The sequence below is a fragment of the Myotis brandtii genome, unplaced genomic scaffold (genome assembly GCF_000412655.1).
Source record: "Myotis brandtii unplaced genomic scaffold, ASM41265v1 scaffold191, whole genome shotgun sequence".
Taxonomy (NCBI): Eukaryota; Metazoa; Chordata; class Mammalia; order Chiroptera; family Vespertilionidae; genus Myotis; species Myotis brandtii.
In genome coordinates, this window is record NW_005357115.1 from 2764033 (window position 1) to 2774144 (window position 10112).

The following is a 10112-nucleotide window of genomic DNA, read 5'->3' on the forward strand; positions in this document are numbered from 1 at the left end:
TAAAGTAAGCATGCTAAATAGTATAGGATATTAATTATGTAGTGCTTTTGAGCAGAGAAAAACCATCACTGAACAAGAGCTTATTTCTCAAACACAAACATTTTCCAATATTGTAAAAGCATTTATTTGTTTTGTCTCTGATAGTTCTTTTTGTCAAATCATTTTCACATTTGTCATTCAACATTAATGTGAATGTGAAGTGCTTCTCCTCTCTAGTGATTAGTTTGGTAGCTTATAAGAAGACAGGAAGAAACAGGGTGACTTTAATTATTTCAAATAGTATTGTCCCAGGTACCGATGAAGTCTGGTGATGTCATCACCATATGCTGTACTATTTTACAAATTCTAAAATAAGCTATTTAGGTTAATGTTGACAGTATTATTCTAAATTAAGCACAAGCTGCCCTCAAACATTCTTTAGCAATGAGATTTCTGGAGCAATATATTCTTGCTATGAGAAGCACTGTCCTTGCATAAGGTTAGTAAAGACATTCTGATAGTATAGATCAGGCAGGAGCTTTTTTTTTTTTTTTTTTTACACTATTCCCAGTAGTCTCATTTTTCTTTGTGTAAAATGCATTATGGAAAGATATTCTTTAAGCTGAACACTTGGCAATATATGAGGTATTTAAAAATTACCTTCAGTATTTGAATCGCATAAATATAAGAAGACTTATGACTTGCCATTATATCTGTTCATCGCTGTATTTCTTGTTACATATTATATTGATTTTTCTACTCTCAAATAAGATTAAGAAAGTCTTGAGACTATTTCATTTTCAAATATAACTGCTGAGACTGTATACCCTATAAATGTAGAATTGCCCTAGTTTACGCCTTTACTTGTTTGCACCCATTTCACTGAGCTCATCGGGTCATTTGCCTTTATCAGTACCACTATATCTACATGTTTATTAATAGCAACATGGGGAAATGTGTACATTCATTGAGGGTTTGCTTTTCAAAAGTTATCTCATGTTGTACTCCCAAGAGTCCCTTGAGTAGGTTACTATCATTGGCCTTTTCCCCCCAACAAAATCTTCATTTAACACTGCAAAAATTGTAAACCATATCTAACAACCGATGTATATTTACCTCGACACTGATTATTGAGATTTCTTACCTCAGCAATAAGCTTCCCTAAAAAAAATGGATTGAATGCATATTACTCTCGATTCTCTAGGTTCCCCCCAAAGGCCCAATTATACCAAGGAAATGCAGAATTGAAAACATATTTGGACAAATATGTTGCCAAATCAGTGCTAATAAGATGAAAATCTCTCCTTTAGATGGTTCCAAAACTGTATTAAATTGATTGTATCATATCTAGACAATGATGTGGATTTCTATTATCTTTTAAAGGATTGGAACAGGCCTAAATATTCTTTCATTGATGTCTATTTTATTGCCTTTTTCAAGTTAAAAAATGTATAGAACCCTGATCAAATTAGGAAAGAAATAATTCTACTGACCCCAAGGATCTGTTATTTTTGACAGATTTCTCTCTGAAGTTGATTTATCATTTATAAAATGGGCATTTAAAATTTTTTTTTCCTTGCAGAATTTTTGAGAGGAGTCAATGAGGATTCAATATGCAAATTACCTGAAACAAAATATTTACTCAAAGAGCATAGCTATCATCATTGTTCCCATTGTTGTCATTGTGTCCTCATCATCATCACCATCATCATTAAAATACACTGACCTAACAAATAACTATATCTTCCATTCTTTCCGGCTGAAATTTTCTCCAATTAATTGATGAACTCCAAGGTAAAACTGTCTTTCAGAATTTTTTGAATTCTCCAACATTTAGTAAAATATATAGCGGTATTTAATATTTTATAAAAAAAAGAAATAAACCTCAAAATATATGTTTTAATAAACTAGTGAGTATATCGTCTATGTCTTTCTCTCTAAAATATCATGTTAATACATAATTAAACTTTTGCAGTTGTCAGGAAATTTTAATATATCTTACCTTTCTTGGAACTTTAAATTGACAGTTTGGGGAATAAATATCCTTGAAGTTCAATTAATCTGATATCATGACTAACTTCTGTGAAGTTAATATTTAAAGAGAAATTTCTGGATGTTTTTCATTGCATTTATGACAGTGAAAATTTGTCATCTTAACTAGAATTGGTTTTCCTTTAGTTTTTCATCACAAATACAAGTACTCAAATACAAAATTATTGAAATGTAAATAGTTACTCTTATTATAGATTCCTCACTAATATCCTTAGTCTACTAACATTCTCCTGTCCTTTTCTGTCCCTTTCCACTAAATGTTTTACAATTCAACCTTGACAAGTTTTTAAACACTTCAAAATAATAAAAAGTTTCAGGACTGAGAACACAAGTGATGGAATGAGCCACAAACAAAACACCTCATCCACAAAAATGAAAGAAAGGTGGGCTAAGACAAGAAGTGGAGAGGGTACAATTAATGTTTTAGTAGGTGACAGTCATAAACTTGAACAAATTTTTACTTGAAGACCTATTTACTCTAGTAAGCCTGATCATCTCATCCTAAACCAAAGTTTTAAACAGTAAAGTTTTGAAATGACTATTGAGAAGATGACTAGCAGATTTATTAGAGATATCTCTAATTTCACTTTTATCTAAATTCTAACCACTGGTTGCAATGAACTAAAACTCAGCTGTTTACTAAGTAAATATTTAATAAGAATATGGTACTAGTAGAATAGTCATAATAACAAACTAGGTTTCCAATGGTGTTAAATCAAATGAGACTCTGGTTCATATCAAATGATGATTAAATAGTAGGTCAAAAGAAACTACATAATTGTTCTGTTTTTCTTCAGTTCTATCCAATAAGGCACGAATTTCAATGTCATTATTTCATACAGTTTGTTTCATCAGAAGATATTCATAAATGGGACTGAGCAGTCATTTGATTTCTAACCAATTTAAAGCACAAATCATTGTTTGATCCCAATGGGACCCCAAGGGACCCCAACAAGTCAGTTTTTAAGCTGAAGGATAAAGTAAACAATAAGAACTTTGTAGCCTAATTTTACCTGAGAGGAAATAATTTAAAATAACTGTAAAAATGTTGACGTCTATGAAACTACACAAAATTGCAAGCTATCATTGTTAAATTTACTTTTAAATTATTTTTCACAAATAGTTAACATAATAGATGCTAGACACGTTGTAGTGGCAGCAAACATAATTTTTGTCTGATTTAAATGTTTTTCACATTTCAATGTCCTTGGGTAACATGAGCCCTACATCAGAAATAGGGTTGTCTACTGTTTCTGAAAAGACCTGGTCAAACTGAAAGAAACGTTTTATGGAGTTCAGTAGGGAAAAGTAAACCACTTATCTAAGTTATGTCTGGTTGGTAAAAACAGAATTCAAAATGTCAAAAGATACCCACCAGGTATGATATTTTTAGTTGAGTGAATGGCTGAAAACTGAGGATTTTGCACTTTATTTATATGAGCTATTCCTGAAAGAGTGCATATCTCATCAGGGTATGGGTAGTAATAATTATGGAAGATTTCAGGTTAGATTGCTTATCTGGGTTGTTATAACCTGGCAAAAAGCCATCCTTAGGATTCAGCAGTGCAGAAACATAGATCATAGATCATTTATTTTAGAGAAGAGCACATGTCATATTTCAAGTAATGCAGCCTCAAAGTCTGATTTATTTTGTCACTGCTTCATGATCTTAAATCTTGGCTTTATTTTTACTAATCAATCTTAAATTTAGTGAGATAAAAACTGATTATTCTCCTTTTCACATGAATGTGGTCCTATTGTTTCAGCTTTGGGAATTTAACTGCAATCTCAAGATGATAAAAAAAGGATCTATGTACCTAGACTAAATATGGGAGAAAGAGGAATTTGGTCTAAAAACCTGTTGCTAGCATGCTCTTCAGGATCAACAGCTCATCTTGAGCACTTATTTAAAATAGTGTTTCATGAACCTGGTTCCCAAGCCTACTCAATTAACACCTCTGGGGATGGAGACCAAAAGTGTGTGCTTTACACCTTCTGACACACAAAAACAATAAACCCTGTCGTATGAGAAATACATGTTTTGACTTCATATTATAGAAATCTTAGACCTGAAATAAAAAGCAAATCTTTTGTTTTTAGAGCTAGAAGGTATCTGCTGCCTTATTTGACAGATCAAAGACCTGAGATCCAGAAGGGATTAGTGATTTGACTCAAGACATATGTTGACTAACAAAGTAGGGGCCAGACTATAGACCCTTTGCTTTCTACTCCAAGACTTCTTACTCTTATTTGAAGTAATCTATCTTGAAATCAAAAGGGAACAGTGCCTTTTAGAAGCAAACACATTTATTGTTAGGTCTGTTTCATCTCCACAGCAGCTTCTTTTTTATTGTTAATTATTGGTGTTTTGATAAATGAAAGCGAAATATTCTGGGCCATTATATTCCCATACTAACCATGAAAATTGTAAGTACTTATTCCTCAACATTTCTTAACCAAAGAATTACATATGCTCTCTTCTCTCTCTGGGTGTGATGCTTTTGATTCTGAGTTAATGGAGAACATATTGAATTGTCCCCCAAGTAGGATACTTGGCAATAATATTCAACTAATCTCAGATTTCTGTTTCTGCCACGGAGAGTGTTTTAGATGTCAATAAGCACCACTGAATTTACAGTTAAAAGAAGTTAAAAGGTTTACTTTGATCCTGGAAGCAGCCTGTCATTAAAATTCCTGCCAACTGGCAAACACTTGAAAGGTTTGCTTCTCAGCATTGAGCACTAGGAAAGTTTAGTCAATTAGACTTGGCATGAGTTTTCTCCTCAGGATGAGTTTTCTTCTTTGAAAGACTCCCCAGAAGAATGAATAAGATGTCAAGGAAAGGAAAATTCAGATCTGAAGTGAAAATGGACAAAGGTATCATTATACATAAAAGGGGACATAAGGCCTGCCTTAGCTTTGCAACTCAGCACTCAAGACATCAAGCTTGACTTTTCCAAGAAGAGCAATATCTTTGGCACTTAATCAGACCTAACTGCTAAAACCATTTCCACCCACTTCCTTTCTCTTTGCCCTTTCTCCTTGAATGTGGTATGGAAAGCAAATATGGGTCTTATTTCCATTAACTTTGATATTCATTGAGAAGAACACCAACCATTCCATTATGCCTCCTTGTGGTTCTACCCTCAGAAAACAAATACCATTTCAGTCGCCAGTGACATTTGTGAGTCTGTCCATCCTGAGCAGGATTGAGAATGCAGTAATTATAGGAGTTTTCCCTCTTTTATTTACTTCTAATTGTGATAGAATATGTGTAACATAAAATTTAGCACCATCACCACTTTCAAATGTACAACTCAATAAAGTGTATTCACGGTGTTTTGCAACCAATCTCCAGGATTTCTTCATCTTGCAAAACTAAAACTCTATACCCTTTATATAGTAAATCTTCATTAGCTCTTCCTCCCAGCCCTTGGCCAACACCATTTTACTTTCTGTTTCTATGAATTTGACTACTCTACAGACCTTAAATGATTGGAATCATACAGTTTTTGTCATTTTGTGACTGGCTTATTTTACTTAATGTTATGTTCTTAAGGTTCATCCATCTTGTAGCATGTGTCAGAATTTTCTCCCTTTTTAAGACTAAATAATATTCTATTGTACTTATACAGCATTTTTTTTTGTTCATTCATCAGTTGATGAACACTGGATTGCTTCCACCTCTTGGCAAATGTGAATAATGCTACCAGGAACATGCATGTACAAATATCTCCTTGAGATTCTGTTTTCAATTCTTTTAGATATAGACCAAGGAATAGAATTACTGAACTATATGGAAATTCTATTTTAAATTTCTGAGTCTATGTTTTGTCCCCTCATTCTCTTGACATTGTTTGTCTTTGCAGAACAGAATTTTTTTTATTTTAATGGGGTTCAGCTTATCCATTATTTTTTCATGAATTGTGCCTTAATGTTATATCTAAAAAGCCATCCCTATACCTCAGGTCATCTAGGTTTTCTCCTATGTTATCTTCTAGGAATTCTATAGTTTTTGTATTTTACATGTAGGTCTGCGATTTCAGACTTTGCTTTGTATCATAAATTTCAAAAACAAAATCAAAGGATACTTTTTCCTCATCTCAGCCAAGGAATTAGCTGAGTTTCTCTGAAATTCTAAAGGTAAAAATATACACATATGCATTTGAATTTTCATATGACCTTTCTAAAAAATTCATATGTTCTAATGTTTAGCTATTAGACAGGTTTGTCATCTTTCCTCAGGTCTCTGATTTTTTTTTCTTATTCCTGTATCTCAGGGCTTTATAATGTGATGCACTAATATAACTAAAAACTACCTGCAGCTTTTCATATAAAGAGAGAAGAGAAACTTAGATGTTCTAGAAGTGTTGTCAATTCAGAGAAATCAGTTAGCCATAGAAGAATGATGTAAACATTTTTACATTGTAAAATAGAAAAAAAAGAGAAAACAAGGAGACCTCCTTAATGATGAAAATCAAAAATCCAAACTTCCCCAGTGAGGGATACAGTTAACATAAAATATTTATAAGCATTATTATAATGAACTTTGATTTGTTATTGAATGTTGGATTTGATTTTCCTTTTTGCTTTGTCATTGTATATTAGCATTGTTTTCTATGAATTATTTATGGGCAGGACCTATCTTTGTATCAACTGCATGATTAATTAAAGTATTAAAGTAGAAAGGCGTGATAGATCATGGCAAGTTAACATTTACCATGTGAGTCAAGACTGTCACTACTTGGCAGTTGCAGGAACTCGGGATGTTTTGGGTGCCTTAAGAAGAGAAGAATCCATCCAAATCTATAGGCATTGCAGACAACATCTACTGGCAAGTCTTTACCTTGGCTTTTCAGGCCGCCAGAGGCCTTTTAAGGTTAAGTCTGAAGATTCCTTATGAAAAAACTTCCAGATAAGCTGATTTAAAAGAGCCGGTGTGATTAATCACTATTCTTGCTGGCTTTATACAAATAACCAGACCAAGTTTATTGAAACTAGACCTATTTTGCTAATAAATTAGCCCTAATTTGGCTATCTGTGATAAAAAAAAAAATGAGGGTGATTTTAGAGAGAAAAAAATTTTTGATACAAACTATAACATACCATTACAGATATTAGATTCTAATGATCGTCATTGTCTTTTGTGTTTGTTGTTTTTAAAATTCTACCAATAAACAGAACTTGGTCCTGAAAAAAAAAACAACACAAAAAACATTATGTTTAAATATCAGGTTACCAGGGCTGAAAGAATAATATAGAAATTCATTTCCCCAAAGTGATTTTTCCCCAGAGTATTTGATTTTTAAAATAATTTTTCCAGTTACAAGAAAATTGGGGAGAGACAAGAAAAAGGCCAATACTTCACTTTAGATTTTTCGCCTGCCAGCCAAATCTAATTATTTTGTGCTAACGCAAAAGCATAAATGAAGAGCCTCTACCTATGCTACCACTGCCAAAAGTATCTGCTCCTTAATAGATATCAAGGGCAAGAACTATGAGAAGAACCAACTTTTAGCACTAGAATTGGGAAGAGGCAAACTAGGGCTTTGGAAAGATAAAGGCCTTCACAACCCAAGATCATACATATGAATTTCTTATATTTAAATTCATTCAAGGAATAAGAAGGAATCCTATATAATAAAGAGCTAATATGCAAATAGTCATCGTGCCCTCGCGCCAGGGGACCTGAGGCCATGCTCCCCGCCCCAGCACCAGGCCAGAGGACCTGAGGCTGTGCCAGGGGACCTGAAGCTGCACACCACCCACCCTGGCAGGGCTGGACAGGGGACCTGAGGCTGCGCCCCCTACCCTGTGGGGCTTGACAGGGGTGGGGCTGGCCAGGTCTGGGTCTCATGCGATTTCGAGGTGCACGTGGGTGGGCAGGGCCTTGACTCTGGGTCCCACGACGTGCCCCAGATTCTGACAGGAGGAAGATTTTCATATACATTTTACTAATTTTCTTTCATCTCTGACACTTCTATTATAGAGAAAGGGCAAATAGCAATATTAAAATATTTCCTCTAATTAATTCCCTTTTAATGTGCACAAATTTCATGCACCAGGCCACTAGTATATGATGAAACAAACTATTTGCTCATCCTAGAAATCAGAGTAAAGTAGAGAAAAAAACTAAGATTTTTGGCACTTTTCTATAAATAAAAAAAAAAAAACCTCAATCTTCCAGGGCTCCCAATCATTGTGGTTTGCATGACCTTAAGACAGTAGCACAAGATGAGGTAGTACATTGAAAGTGGAGAAGAGGACAGAATAGTCTCCCAGAGAAATGTTCAGTCTCTGATTGACCTCCCAAAGCAAAAAACCAACAGAATCAATGCCAATTAGTGGGTGTCCCAAAGCAGTCCCCTGATTTTTAAGGAGATTATAAATCAGAGCTATTAAATAAGGTACAATCCTATTAGTCTTCTCATGGATAGGAGCAGGGACAATGAAAGCACTGTGGTTTCTTAAATGACCTGAGTTGACTGTGTTTATCTATTCTAGCCCCTGACCCCCACATAAAGGTTGGTTCTATTGGATTCCTCCTCCTCATTCAAACGCCACGTCAATGACAGGTAAAAATAGCTCTTGCTTGGCCAACCATTAGCCAATGTAAGGGCTGGGGAGAATTGGGAGACTCGGATGGGTAGGAGATAGGAGAAAGGGGAAGAGAATGAGAGTCTTTACTGGGAAGGGGAAGAAAGTTAGAAATTTTTAAAGCCCGTTTTCAATGTCTTCCACCTTAGCTGACCCCTAACTGGATTAAAAATTAAAAAAAAGGACAATGTGTATAATGTGTATTCTTTTTCTTTCATATTTTATTTACTGTTTTATAAGTACTTTAATTACCAGATTGGGGTATGTAAAATCAGGGTACAGAAGATTAATTGTATTATTATCCAAGGCTCAGCTCTCTCCAGCTACAAAGATGAAACTTTAGCCCCCATCTGAGTTTCTCATTCAGCTTTAAGTAGATATTTCAGAACCAGCTGCCATCTTTCTGTATCTCACAGTACCACTGATGTGGTACCAACTCCTCATCCCACCCCATGACTCAGGCTGCCTCAAGCCTCTATCAATGGCACCACTTGGCAGGTGCTTGGGTAAATAATAAAATTGAGTGGCTGGGAGAAGTCACTTGCCCATCCTTGCAGTCCAAGTCTGAAAATGACCACTTTCTTTTCCTCACTTGATTAAAAAAAAAAATGCCTCCCAGGGGCTCAAGCTTGTCAACCATAGCGTGGTTGATGCCTCTTTCTATTTCTGGCATCCTGCCACACTCAGGAGAGTGCTCAAACATGCTCCGCCTGGTCTGTGATACTGAGAGTGCCCTAGAGCCCCAAGGCCACTCCTGGGAACACTGCCCTCTGCTGGAAGCTGATAATCTCCCTTTATCTCCAGGCGCTTCAGTGCTCTCTGAGTTCCACTGGCAATCTCAACTCCATTTTTCTGAAATTGTTGTCAATACTGTTGTTTGAAGTTAGGATGATTCTTTTGATATGTCCACAGCACTTCTTTTTATCTTCTTAAGAAGTTTGTGGAATAACTGAGCTACTGGTATTAATGCTCACTTATAGATTTGAAAACTGAAGCATCAATAGACCAAGTGATTTAGGAAAAGCTCATCAACGGTATACAAAATGAGACAGCAAAGTAATGAATAGTAAACAAATGAATGACTTGCCCAAAGTGGCAGAGATATAAGTAAATCTCAAGTTTCCTAGCACCTCCCTGTGATACACAGAATTAAAATCTCCTCTTACAGTTCTTATCTGTTTCATATGACATCTCAAGGGAGAGTGCAAGTGAGAAAAAAAAGAATTTGTACAGCACTATTAAATTAATGAAATGGTTTCTCATTATATCCCCTATATCTTTTTATTACTATACTAGAGGCCCGGAGCACAAAAATTTGTGCACTCGTGGGGGGTCCCTCAGCCCAGCCTGTGCCCTCTCGCAGTCTGGGACCCCTCGGGGGATGTCCACCTGCTGGCTTAGGCCCGCTCCCTGGGGGATCAGGCCTAAGCTGGCAGTCAGACATCCCTCTGGCAGCCTGAGAGCCCTCGGGGGATGTCCACTTG